The 13333-nt window shown below is 36.4% G+C and overlaps 1 protein-coding gene across 5 annotated transcripts in view; it reads right to left on the bottom strand.

Moving 5' to 3' along the window:
- fam20b (FAM20B glycosaminoglycan xylosylkinase) overlaps positions 1-13333 on the bottom strand; it is a 48715-nt gene that overhangs the window by 24454 nt on the left and 10928 nt on the right. For 3 of the 5 annotated variants that reach the window (XM_007902972.2, XM_042335981.1, XM_042335979.1), the window contains exon 2: positions 11156-11260. The gene's annotated coding sequence lies outside the window, so the exon portion shown is untranslated. Of the gene's footprint in view, positions 1-11155; positions 11261-12568; positions 12646-13333 lie in introns of those variants that run through there. The other 2 variants (XM_007902971.2, XM_042335980.1) reach the window with 2 other exon arrangements.

Here is a 13333-nt window from a genome sequence, read left to right as displayed (position 1 = left end):
TTGCATTAACTAGAGAGCACTTCTGATGACAGGCACAGAATTGCGTGATTGTCTCAGTATTAAATGAGTTGGATCAGAATATGTTTTAAAAAAAGAGGTTAAACCACATTGAATACATTTTAATTTAGTAGGCTGGAGATGGGGGCAAGGCACAGATAACAATCACAGTTCATATTTGAATTAGATATCTTAGATGAGCCATCTAATTTTAGATTAGATGTGCATTATATGGTTAATATGACAAACAATAATAGTGCTGTCATGTAGGGTTATAATAATTTGCTACAATTATAGTTAAATGACTGTAAGCCTTGAGTTTCATTCCAATACTTCATCAGTCAAGTTAGTAACAGCTTCATATTGACAACATACTTTCAGGAAACGGTCAATTGGAATGTCAATGGATATTTATTCATCTAATTTCAGTGTATATTACCTTATATTTGTCCTCATTAAAATGTATTTATCATTCCTCTAGAATAGTCAAAATAGTAAAAATATTTTTTTTTCTGTGGGCCCTATTATTAAATCTTCCTGCAAATCATGTTCCAAACAAAAAGGAGATTATATTCTCAAGCTGTTAACAAATTTTTGCAGTTGTTACAATTCTTATTTTTAGGTTGAAAATAATAATCGTGAAATCACAGGGATTAGATATCAAAATATTGATACTTCGAAGTGATTAACAAACCTGACTCTCAATTAAATGGCCCTTTCTATAAGTGGAGGAGTAGGTAGAAGGGATGATACAAGATTCTCAACTTGTAAAGATTCCAACTTTCCTTCAGGACTGACACTTTTCAAATCAACGAAGCAGTCAACAAATTCCAGAAGCGATGTAGGAAATAGGAAACAAATTAAAACTTTCTCTAAAGAATCCAGTAAAGCGCATAAATCTGATCTGTATAAATCACATATAATCGCTTAAGTCGTATATCTGCCGAAGTCCTGTTGAATTTTCTATAATTCCTATAAATTTCACATAACTCATACTTTGCAATGTTATATAATTGTATGGTCCTAACTGATACGACTTAAGTGAGATTTACTGTATTAGCTCAGTAATATTAGTATTCTATATATGTTATCACATATTCATACAAACATCAAAATAAATACAAGGAAGATAGCAAATTCACATTTCTTTTTGAAATGCCTGTTCTTTCTTAGCTTTGTAATGAAAATACATACAAAGCCTCCTTAAGTGATGTGACTGATTATTATGTAACTTCAGGGTGGTATGGATTGTTGAAAGATCAATAACTACTATGAAGTTTTGACTAATATTGATACTGTATATGAATTGTGACCTCCAGATTTTCTTTCACTGCTTATAAAAAAATGGTTTTACACCCACTGTTTTCTTTCTCAAAATACCAGAATGTTGGTAAGTACTGGTTATTATATTTGATAAATAGAAAAAAAGCAATATACTGACATTTTTGAAAATTATGTCCTTTTCTAATATTGCCAAAGGACAAACTCCATCCTGGAATACTTCAAACACAATTCTATTCAAATTTGAAATATTACAGTCGATAAGTATATTTCTTCAGCATTTACAAAATGCATAAAGTGATCTTCAAACGCTGCATCCTCAAATCAATTCAAATGGTTTGCTGACCATTTGCATGTGGCCCTTTTTTCAAACTTCCCAATTACTGGGAAAATGATCATTATTTCACCATAATCCTTGCATTTGGAGTCCTGCAGATTAATGGTTAGAGCATTTGCCTCGCAAGCAAGAGGACCTGGGTTTGATTCCCGGCAGGGCAAAACGTTGGGCAAGTTTCCTTACTCCACACACCACTGTTTACCTAGCAGCAAGTAGGAATCCTGTTGTTACTCAACTGGCGGATCACTTTTCCAGGAGTAATAATACCTTCAAAACGAATAAAAATAATTTGGTCACTCAATCCACAACTATTTGTGGGGGACACAGCTGTGTGCAATTGGCTGCTACGTTTCGCCCACAAAATGTACAGTCAATTCACATTACAGTTTATTCTATGAAGCTCTTTGAAACGTCTCGAAGACGTGATAAGGTGCTATATTAAATGCAGGAATTATTATTATTTGATACAACAACAAATTGTATTTATATAGTGCCTTTCACATCGGGACAACGTCCCAAGGTGCTGGACAGTCAGGGGTTTGCACTCGAGCTGTGAGCTGGGATCAAGAGGGGTGGAGGGCAAGGGTAACGGTGGTGGGTAGATGATCAAAGGCATAGTCGAAGAGAAAGATCTTGAGATGGGCCTTGAAAGAGGCAAGGGCCCTTTCAAAATTAGGAGGACATCTCAAAGTGCTTCACCAGAATTGCTGTATTCATGAAATATGACGATTTTGGAGGCAAGTTTATTCTTAAAGAGCACTTAAATTTAAAAAAATAAAATTTTCCTCATGCCCTCTTTACTGCTTACAAATCAAAAGTCAAAATAGCAGCATCAACAAATAGATAAGACTGGGTTGAAGTGGATCTGGAGTTTGTATGGGTGAGGATATGGGGTGGAGTCTTGAATTAATTGGATTTAATGAGCAGTGGAGAGAGACCAGGAAATTGGAAACATTGAGGCAGGAGGTGATGAAATGCAGCAGGCCTGCTCACTTCCTTCATTCAAATTATCCCTCAACCCCCTCTGCCCTAAGGAATATAATCACAGTCTAGGCAGCATTTGGGTATTACCCTGGGTAAGACCACAAAATTGGTTCAGACGAAGAAAGCTCTTTGGTCCATTTAATCTCATTATTCCAGAATACCACCCACCTATTTGTTTCCCATCAAAGCATCAAGATATTTTCATACACATGTCCAGCAACCTGTTCCACCCATTAATTATCCACTGGGTAAAGGAATAAAACAGAAGAAATGGTCTGAGTTTGGGATTAAAGTATCCTGACGAATTTATGTTTCTACTTTAGCATTCCCCAACACTCAAATCAGCAATATTTAAGAAACAATTAGATAGGAAAAACAATAAAACAAACATACTAGCACAGATGCGAGGGAGCTAGACCACAAATTGCTCACAGAACATTTACCAAGTGCACATTTCAATGAAAAGGCATCTCACAGGATCAGAATATATCCCTTTTGGCACTGGCAGAATATTTTTTTTTAGAAGTGACCTGAATCCCTTAATGATCATGCATAAATCACACCACAATCATCATAATCAAATATTACATCAGAATATCAATTTGTTACTCCCTCCAACTCTAACCCTTTATATTTGAATCAGTGAAAGAGTTAATCCCTTCACATAATTCTACTTCTTCCTTTAACAAATCCAATCTGGTTTTGTCTGCCCTGGATTGGCATAACAATGCAATCTCTCATCATCTTCATCAGACCAGAACCAAGATGACAAGGCAATTTCACTGTGGCTTTGGAAAACTTCCTAATCTCCACAGGGAACTCTGAAACCAATCAAGGTGTTATACTGTGAAATTTAACCTTGATCTGCCAAACAATCAAATGATAAGACAATGTCAATTTCAAAACATTTCCTCAGCTTCTCTGCGCAGTATGCTCAAAAGAGATTGCCTTGAGCTTCCCGAAATGGATCATTTTACTAATACTTTCAATTTACTAGAAAAATCAACCACATACAGAACAGATATCAACAATCAGTGGAAATCTAATTCACTGTGGTCTACAGCATTTGAAGTAATCTTGTTGTATTACCCTTCTAAGTTGGCTAGATGTTAAAACTATCAACTGTACTTCAACCATGTTATGAAATTTTTCCATGAAATGAGAACTTGGAAAAAGTGATTTTAAGCTCCCAAATGTACTGAGCCATTGCTACAGACTTAAGAGTATTCATACACTGCTGCTAACTGTGGTAGTCCAGGTGTCCCAGAATAAACATGAGTATACTGATTCTCAGTTAGTGCAGTTCCTATTGCATCAATATTCCTATTCCTATTGGCAGATACAGGGGAACCCCATTGACTTGCCCAGGGAGGACTGGCCACATGGAAAATTAGGAAATTTCCCGAGTGCCCTACTGAATGATTCCCAAGCGCCTTCGTGAATGACGCCTGATACTTACCAACCCAGAGCCGGACATCCAGGTGAGTTGACAGCTAGGATAGCCAACCACCACCCAATCGCACCCTCCTGTTTAAGCCCCAAAGTTTGAAAGCATGTGGAGGTTTTATGCCAAATTGGTGCCCTCCATCATCGGTGTCCCAATTTTATCTGAAAATCCAAGCCTGCTTGCAAGTCCACCCTAGCCACCTTTCTGTACTAAAAAGTGGCCAAGCTCCGGTCATTGGGTCACTGTTGATGGTGTCAAGACTGCATTCCAGTACTAAAGAAACAACAATAATATTCCGTTGCTAATCAAATGAAGAGAAGCTGAATAAAATCCTGTTTAACCATTGTCAAGAAGTAAACACAGAAGAGCACAATAATGGGGAATGGAGGATTAATACAGCATAAAGTGGGCAGAATTTTGGAAGACTGTAATCAGATCTGTAGATTTGTGGAGTTCAGAGTACTGCTTTGACCAGTTCACTGGCAATGTACAACACTGACATGTCCATAGAATGATAATCCAGGATAAACCTCAGGTTCCATCTCTTTATGCTATCAAAAGGATAACAGATGGCATGCTAAATATGCAACGAAGGGCAGCACTGACAAGGTTCTGTATCAATTATGCCCACAACAGTAGCTCAATTCCAATTAGCTAAGCCTTCTAGCAAATTTGGACACTTGACAACTGTATTCCTCAAAATGAAATCATCAACCTCAATATAGTGTGAACTTAAACCATCAATACTAAAATATCAAACAAGAACACATACCAAAATATATTTTGCAACAAGAATATGAAACTCAATTTAGTGTAGGACATTGCTTATTGTGAGTTTAGGATTAATCAAATCAGTATATTCTGTGAAGCACTTTGAGAAGTCTTGAAGACGCAATAAGGCCCTATATTAAATGCAAGGATGATTATTATATTATTATATTATTATAGTGCAGCAAATATAGTCTGCTAAACCCTAATAGCAAATGTAAAATATAAAAATATGCTGCCTTCAATGAAATGTACAACCACTCTCAAAAACAAGAGTTTTATTCCAAATATATACATGGGAAAGCAATGCATGAATTTGGTATTTTGTGGAATAAATGGGATCATGTAAAGTAAAAACAAAGCTGTTCAAGTGCAGTAGCAGAGATTCAAAACATAAGTCCAAGTACTTCTAATCATCTTCATTGTACCATTATGTATCTAACTTGGTCCGGAATTGTTCCTACGAAGTTAGATTCCCAAGTAATAATAATCTGTGCATTTGATATAGAGCCTTATCACTTCTTCTAGACGTCTCAAAGCGCTTTACAGTTTATACTGTAAAGTGAATTGACTGTATATTTTGTGGGCAAAACGCAGCAGCCAATTACGCACAGCAGTGTCCCACAAACAGGGATTGAGTTACTAATTTTTTTTAAAGATTATTATCCCCGGAAAAGATTGAATTCCAGGGAAAAAGATACACCTTCCAAAGTATTCTTTTTTTAAAAAAAAAGTCCCAGTCCTTTGACTGCAAAATATTGATACACACAAGCGATGCACAGAATGAATGCATGATTGTTACAGTATACAACATTTCAAACACTCTTTTTAATATATATATAAAATACACATACACACTGTGTCCAGCATAGCAATGAGGTACATCATAGTGCTCTTTAAGGTGAGAATTCAACTCCACCTAAAGGATAACAGGACTTTGCGCAGAACAAATTATTCAAATATATTTTATTTAAATTCACAATTAAATGGGCTAAAGGAACTACAATGGTCACCAGGATCGCATTTAGATTCCATCAGAATATTTCTTAAAAGCTTTTCTCAATTTCAAATGTAGAATTTCTGATGAGCATAAATACTTCATTTGGGCATCTCTGCCATTTGTAGCTCATTATTTATAAATGCAATCTTTAAAACCAATTCTGAAGACAATTGGCCGTAAATATTAATCAGCTATTATATGGCACTGAAAGCATCAATATCAATGGATTTGATACTCAACCAAAATTTGCACATCGGTCTAATGAAATGGAACAGTAGGGGAATATATTAACACTATTAAAACTACTACAGGTTACACATTTATTTTAATCCATCCTTTTGTATTACTGAAAGCCTTGCAATTTAAAAATTAACATTAATATAGTGCCTTTCACTTCTGGAAGATATTTCAAAGCGTTTCACAACACTAAATTAATATTTTGCATGACTGGTAATGATAAACTATTACCACTAAAAGGCATTTATTAAATGCTGGTCGTTCAGCTTTTCTCACCCTCCAATAAAATCACTCCTTATGCAAAATCACGTTTAAACATCAACGTCTTAATCTAAGCTTAGTTCATGAATTTATAATGTCAGATCAAGTAGAACTGCTACGTTTATACTCGCATTACTCAGTGCCGTTTTTCTCCACAGATTAACATGCACGTACAGCATTCAAGTACATAATATTTAAAATACAAAAAAAACGAGTTTTAACAGAGTTAATGCAGCAATGGAACAAACAAAAACAGAATGGAAATTATTTTGTTTTATGAAAACAAAATAGTTTGCATTCTGTCATCCGGTCAAGTTACATTCTGGGGGAGATTTATTTAAAATTCATTAAAAGGTAATATTTTTTTCATTTATTATCACTCAAGCTGTAACGCACAGCAAAAAAGTAAATCTTGTTGCCTGGCACTGAGAAAACAACCAAAGTATCACAAAAAATAAATTGTAACAAATCAGAGCACTGCTGTAACATCCTCCAAAATCATGTTTTCTGTATTTTAATTACTGTATTATTAAGGCACATTTATTTTCCAAACTTATTTTTACTTTATGCTCTTTGAAATGGAGTTGCTCTGAAAATACACATTCTGAATGTTGTACTAATTAAACAGATTAAAACCCACATAGGTTAGTACCCAATAAAACACTGGAAAAGTCCATATTAAAATTTACAGTGGGCCACATAGCATTATCACCCCCTTTTACAATGCTGTGTTATCACAAGCTACATTTTCATTTGTAAAACTTGTAAAATGTCACACTGCAGACTTTTATGTGTTGGTGGCCGCACACTAAGGCCACCAAAAAATTGATTTGCGAATCACTGGTATATATGCATTTAAGAGGAAGCTAGACTTCCATATGAGGAAGAAGGGAATAGAGGGTATGGGAGTGAGTGAGTGGGTAAAGACTCGTATGGAATACAAATACCTACACCGACTGGTTAGGCTGATTGGCCTGTTTCCATGATCTTTAGGAATTTTTTTTTTTAAAACATAGGTTTATGCTTTTTGCTTCAATCCCAGCTTCTGACAGTGAATTCCACATACTCACCAGTTCCTCCTAAACTTTGTTTTAAGTGCTCTGAGATGCTACCCTGCTAAGTGCAAGTTGTTGTGATTTTAGATCTGCTAATGGCTCTTTTACATTAATGCCCCATCGTTTTATACTCAGCAACAAGTGGAAACAGCCTATTAATGTCCACCTTCAAATTCATTCATATTATTAAATACCTCCATCAGGTCCCCTCTTAATTCAACTTGAGAGAAAAAAGCTCCAACCTGTCTAATCTTTCTTGATAGCTGTATACCGTATTACTCGGTAATATTCTTGCAAATCTTCACTTTGTCCAATGCTACAGTATCCTTCCTGTAGAATGGCTGCCAGAACTGCACATAATCCTCCAAATATGGTCTTATAAAAGGTTTTATATAAATTTAACACAATCTCCCTACTTTTACACTCTATTCCTCTGGATATAAAGCCAAAGACTATTTGCATTTCCATAGCCTTGTCCACCTACTCTTATGTTTTAATGTCACCCAAAAGACAACACTGTAGCACACCCCCAATACTGGAACATAAGCCAAGAAAATGAGTTAAAATCCCACTGAGGCTTGAAACAACAACCTTTTGACCCAGAGAAATACGACCAATTGATTCACTCTGACAAACTATACAACTGCATAACCAGTCTGCAAATCCTGTCCCCTTCTAAGTAATAAAAAACAGTAGTGAATAATGGGAGTCATATTAAAGTCATGAAATACAGTATAATAGAAATGATTTTATGTGAGAAAACAAAAATCAAGAAATGGGAGATTTGTTGAGAATTCTTCACATCTGGCTTCACAAAACAAATAGACATTTCAGATTTTGTCTAATATAGGTCTTTGTTTTTTTTCTGATGGTATACACCCTAAACCTGAGAGAATACATAATTCAAGAATTTAAACAATGCAATATGCCAATGACAAACCATCTAAATCAGTGTTATTAATGGTAATTGAAGTTATGATTTATTTGTGAGTTTTTAATGATTCATATCCACATGAGCATAATAGATATAGTATTGACATTACTAAAATGATTGGTAACATAGAGATGTTTATTGGTCAGAACCATTTTATGAGCTAGAATTAAAAAAAAGTAATTATAATACTATAAATTACAAGTTTGCTTTTAAAAATATTGCTTTTTCAAAGCAATATCAGGACACATGGGGCAATTGACAGTTGCTGTGCTGATTAAATGCTTGTTCTATGGCCTTGGCATTCAATCAACATGTTACAGCAGTTTAGTCAAGGGCACTCTGAACAAGCGAAAATAAGCTGTAGTGCAACATTTTCAAAAGAGTTCATCAGACAAAAGCAAAGTTCAAACAATAATAGATAGCATTGCTCCAACAACAGAGCTAGTATAAAATTAAGAGAGACTTTAAATTCCTTCAATATTAACTTAAATTTGTAATTAAAAAATCTTTATAAAACTTAAAGGAAACCAATTGTATTAATTTTCCCTATTGATCTGAATTTATATCTCCAAATTCTTTTTTTTATTGAACTATAACAAAATAATCTTTATACATTTATAAAACCTGCAAAATAGAAAGGTTGTACTATTTCATTAATAAAATAGGCAAACTGGAACTAATCTGAAAACTAACAGAATGCTAAGATTGAGTTGCAATATTCTAAGTATTGGCTAATAGATAAAATTGATCTGATTTGATTTAGATCTGAATAGATCCGATTTAATTTTCAGAATATTGAATCCAACCCAATATAGACTGCAAAATTTCTCGCCAAAATAGGCAGGGATTAATTTTGATTGTTAGCTAGTTTGACAAATCAGCAAACTACATAGACACAAAACAGGACTGACAAAAGTAAACATTCATTGACAGCCTTTTAATCATTTTAAAGCAATTTTTAAAAAATACAAAGTTTGAGAGTAGGAAGGTCAACAAACTAATTACATCTGCAGTTTAAAACTCTATATAAATAATTCAGAAAAAAAGAATTACACTTTTTTTTGCTTATGCAAACAGGGTCTCATCATTTATTTACCCTTTGGGACTCGTTGGACAACACTCTTCCTGGCTGTGAAAGCCAAAGAGCAATGTTTCCTATTGCCTCAGCCAATGTCACTCTCAAGCTAGCCCTGCGGTCAATGCAACATAGAGTCACATTATCTAACAGTTTGCCCTCTCTCTTCCTCTGTATGGCAGTGTACAGCACAGCTAATTTTGTAACTCTCCACGAACGTAATCACAGGCATAAGTTTGCACTTAATCACCCAAAGACACAGCATATTTAGGTTTCAATGCTCAACAGCAAGAGATTTCTAAAACTATCCAAATAATGTCTTCTAAAGACAAACCACCGCAAAGTTTAAAGTATCACATAATTAATCGTGATGAAATGCTTTACAAGGCACTTTAGGACAGTAGGACAGACACAGTTTCAAGTCCTGTTCCACTCAAATTTCTAACCTCAGCCAAGTCTCTTAAAAGTGATTTATAAAAAAAAATCTCCACTATTTCCATTCCATTGCGGACACCTCCATATTTGGAGAGGTTCTTTTTTTAATTAAGTTGAAGAGCATGGGTTGATTTCACAGCTCTATGCTTATACAGTATTAATTTCTATGGTCAGAGCAAGCTCATGTCACGTATGAGAATCATTGAAACCAGATCCTAATTGAACAATTTCTGGTGCAGAAATGCAAAGCTATTTATGATGTGTTCATCTGGCGGCAACCATAAACCATCTACAGGAGAGAACAGCAAATTTTCTACAATAGTTACCAGGATTAACACATTCGGCCTAGGACTATAGACCTACATTGGAAAATGGTGCAGAAGAGGATGTGGCCCCTGTTTTCATAACTTCCAGACATTCTCTAGACCACTAATATTTGGCTAAGGTAGAGTTTTGGTTCATCGGATAGAAGTCCCAGTGACCACCAGAATATGAGGATTTAGAATATGAGGACTGCACCTCTAATTTCCAATTCTGTGGATATAGGTGATAATAATAATTATTATATTATTAAAATTATTACAGTTGAGATGATGATCTAGACTGAGATCCTCCTCATTGTGGATAATTGGGGCAGTCCTAGTATCCAATCTTTCTCTCCCTTGTCTTTATGAGGTTAGAAACAGGGTTCATATGCATGGCTGTAATATGAATCCAAGGCCTTTTATGTGTACACACTATTTTGGTTCAAAATGTACACATAATATGTAAAATTTGATGAGGTGGTCAAGCTAGAAACATTGGATCCAATTATCCCATTGCTGACAGACAAGCTCCTACCAGATGTAATAGTGTTCTACTTATTGGTAGCAATCAATCCTGGTTACTATCAAGTTTCCAATTCCACTCACTCAACAATCTCTAGGTGCCAAGCTGGGAGCAATTGCGTTTTCATTCTATTAAGCTAATACAAGATCATTTTCTCCCCAAAACAATAAAAACAAACTCAGAGACTGAACTCAAGGTTCAGAGTGCAACATCAGTGCGTAATTTTGCAGCCTAATTTGTATCTAAAGATTATAATTTTGCGTTAGCTTAGCATTACTATGGATGCAAACTTATTACACATCTAAAAGGCTCAATCATTAGACGCCAGGTCTGAAGTCCAACCCCCCGCCCCCACCCCCCCACGCCCCACTTTATTCTTCCAACTCATTAGAATAGAAATAATATTTACCCAAACTAGTTACATGCCACTTTGAGTTGGTCTGGTGGAGCATGAGGTAATTGTGAAAACATTTGCAAAGCAGCAAATCACAAGTTTACATTTTTATTAAAACTCACCAGAGAAAACAATCTTGTTTTGTTGTCAGTCATATTGAGTTAACATTTATAAAGAGGGCTGGTGGATCCCCTCAGGTGGTTGAGCATGACTGCCTCATCCTTCTTCTGAAAATAAAGAAAAAAGGATTTGAATTAAAAATACTTTTTTTTAAAGTGCAAGGGTAAATTAGAATATACAAAATAAATTTACCCTTGTCTTTCATTAAAAAGTAATGGCTAGGCTGCCGAGCTGGGGGAGAGAGCAAAGTGGGTAGGAAGGAGAAAGATGACGAAAATGATAAACAGGTTAATTCTTGAGATGGATGTTGAGTGAGGTAAGGGAAGGAGCTACTTGGAGGGTCTCCAGGATGGAATTTCAGAATGGGGGCAAAAAGGATGAAGCCCATCCACCAATGGTGGGGTGGCTTGGGTGAGGACATGAAGAAGGTCAATGCTCGCTGAGGAAAGGAGAGGTCAGGTTGGTAGGATATACGCAGAATACGATTTGGAAAATGCATTAGCTAGGTAGTATGTCAGCCTCTGAGTTAGAAGGTTGTGAGTTCAAGCCCCATGTCAGCACTTGGAATCATAGTTTAAGCTGAAACTCGAATGCAGTGCTGGGAGTGTATTGCATTGTCGAAGATGCCATCCTTCAAATGAGATGTTAAACCGAGATCCAATCTGCCTTTCCAGCTGGACGTTAAAAATCCATAACACTATTCGAAAAGAGAAAGAAGTTTCTCTTGGTGTCCTGGCCAACAAATCCTTCAAATAAAGTTGTTCACTCGATCCATGCATGTGGTAATGCAGGTCTCCATTAAGGATATTAGCCATTCCAGTTCAAATGCATCCTTGCCGTCCAGAATTAAAAATCATATTATAAAAATGAACACAATATAGTTTGAAGTTATTTTAATAGTCCTTTCACCTTTATCTGGGGGTTTGATTCTTCTATGCTCTGGGGATTTATGGTCCTCGCCCTTTTGTCTCATGAGTCATAGTAATCATAAACCCTTGCAATTGATATCACAATGACTTCAGGAAGACATTGACATATGACAGAAATGTTCGAAAAAGTGGCAGTTTTATGCAGGTTAATCTGAGCTCCTGTACTACTTTGAAAAAAATGAGTGGAATAATGATAATAACTGGAGTGGAGAAGCATAGGGATTTTGAAGTATAAAGAGATAAATAGTAAATGTATAGGAGGTACATACAAAAACGAATCAAGAACAGTGTACTTCTGGGATTTATAAACTGGAAGGGAACAAAACAAAAAGTAGGAAAATTGTGTAGAATTGCAAAGGAAAATGGTTAGTGCACAGCTGGGATTACCGTGTTCAGTTTTGGACTTCCCATTACAGAAAGAAAGTCAAAGATGACAAAGATAGGGTGCATATTCACAAAGAAGATATTGTATACAAGACAGTATACCTACGGGGAACACCATTGTAAGTCACTTTGTGTTCCCTTAGAACGCAGGTATCCCCATGAACCCAGACAGTAGAAGTGTTCTGGTTTCCAGCACGAACCTGCTGGCTTCCTGCAGATGTACTGAAAATGTCAGCAGCATTCTGACAACCTGGAAACAGGAACGGTAACCATTTTTCTTCATAGATCCATTATAATTCAGTATCTCATTTTATGGGATAGTGAGCCATGACAGGAGAGATAGAAATGAAATACTATGTCCTTTAGTAAGGGAATCGGTCGTGAGGTGGGAGGGTCATTGTCATAGGATTGCTAGCAGATGAATCAGGAATTAGAAACAATTCCTTCACTCAAAGAGGGTTATGGAATTCATCAGCACAAAAGTGGCTAATAAAAACAAAATTACATTGTATAGCGCCTTTCATGTCGGGAGGACCACCCAAGGCGCTAGACAGTCAGTGTTTCGGACCCGAACTGGGGGTCAGGATTGGGGAAGATGGAGGGCGGAGTGAGTAAGGAGGGTGATCGAAAGCACGGTCGAAAAGGAGGGTCTTGAGATGGGTCTTGAAGGAGGCACGGGAGGGGACAGGACAGAGGGACTGCGGGATGGAGTTCCAGAGGCTGCGGGCAGAGTGGCAGAAGGCCCGCTCGCCAATGGTGGGGTGGGCGAGGCAGTGAACATGAAGCAGGCCAGAGCCCACTGAGCAGAGGGAGCGAGCAGGATTGTAGAGGGTTAAGAGGTCACAGAGGTAGTGGGGGGAGCAAGGC

The sequence above is a fragment of the Callorhinchus milii genome, unplaced genomic scaffold, assembly GCF_018977255.1.
Source record: "Callorhinchus milii isolate IMCB2004 unplaced genomic scaffold, IMCB_Cmil_1.0 Scaffold5, whole genome shotgun sequence".
Lineage (NCBI taxonomy): Eukaryota > Metazoa > Chordata > Chondrichthyes > Chimaeriformes > Callorhinchidae > Callorhinchus > Callorhinchus milii.
This window is presented reverse-complemented; position numbering and strand designations above follow the sequence as displayed.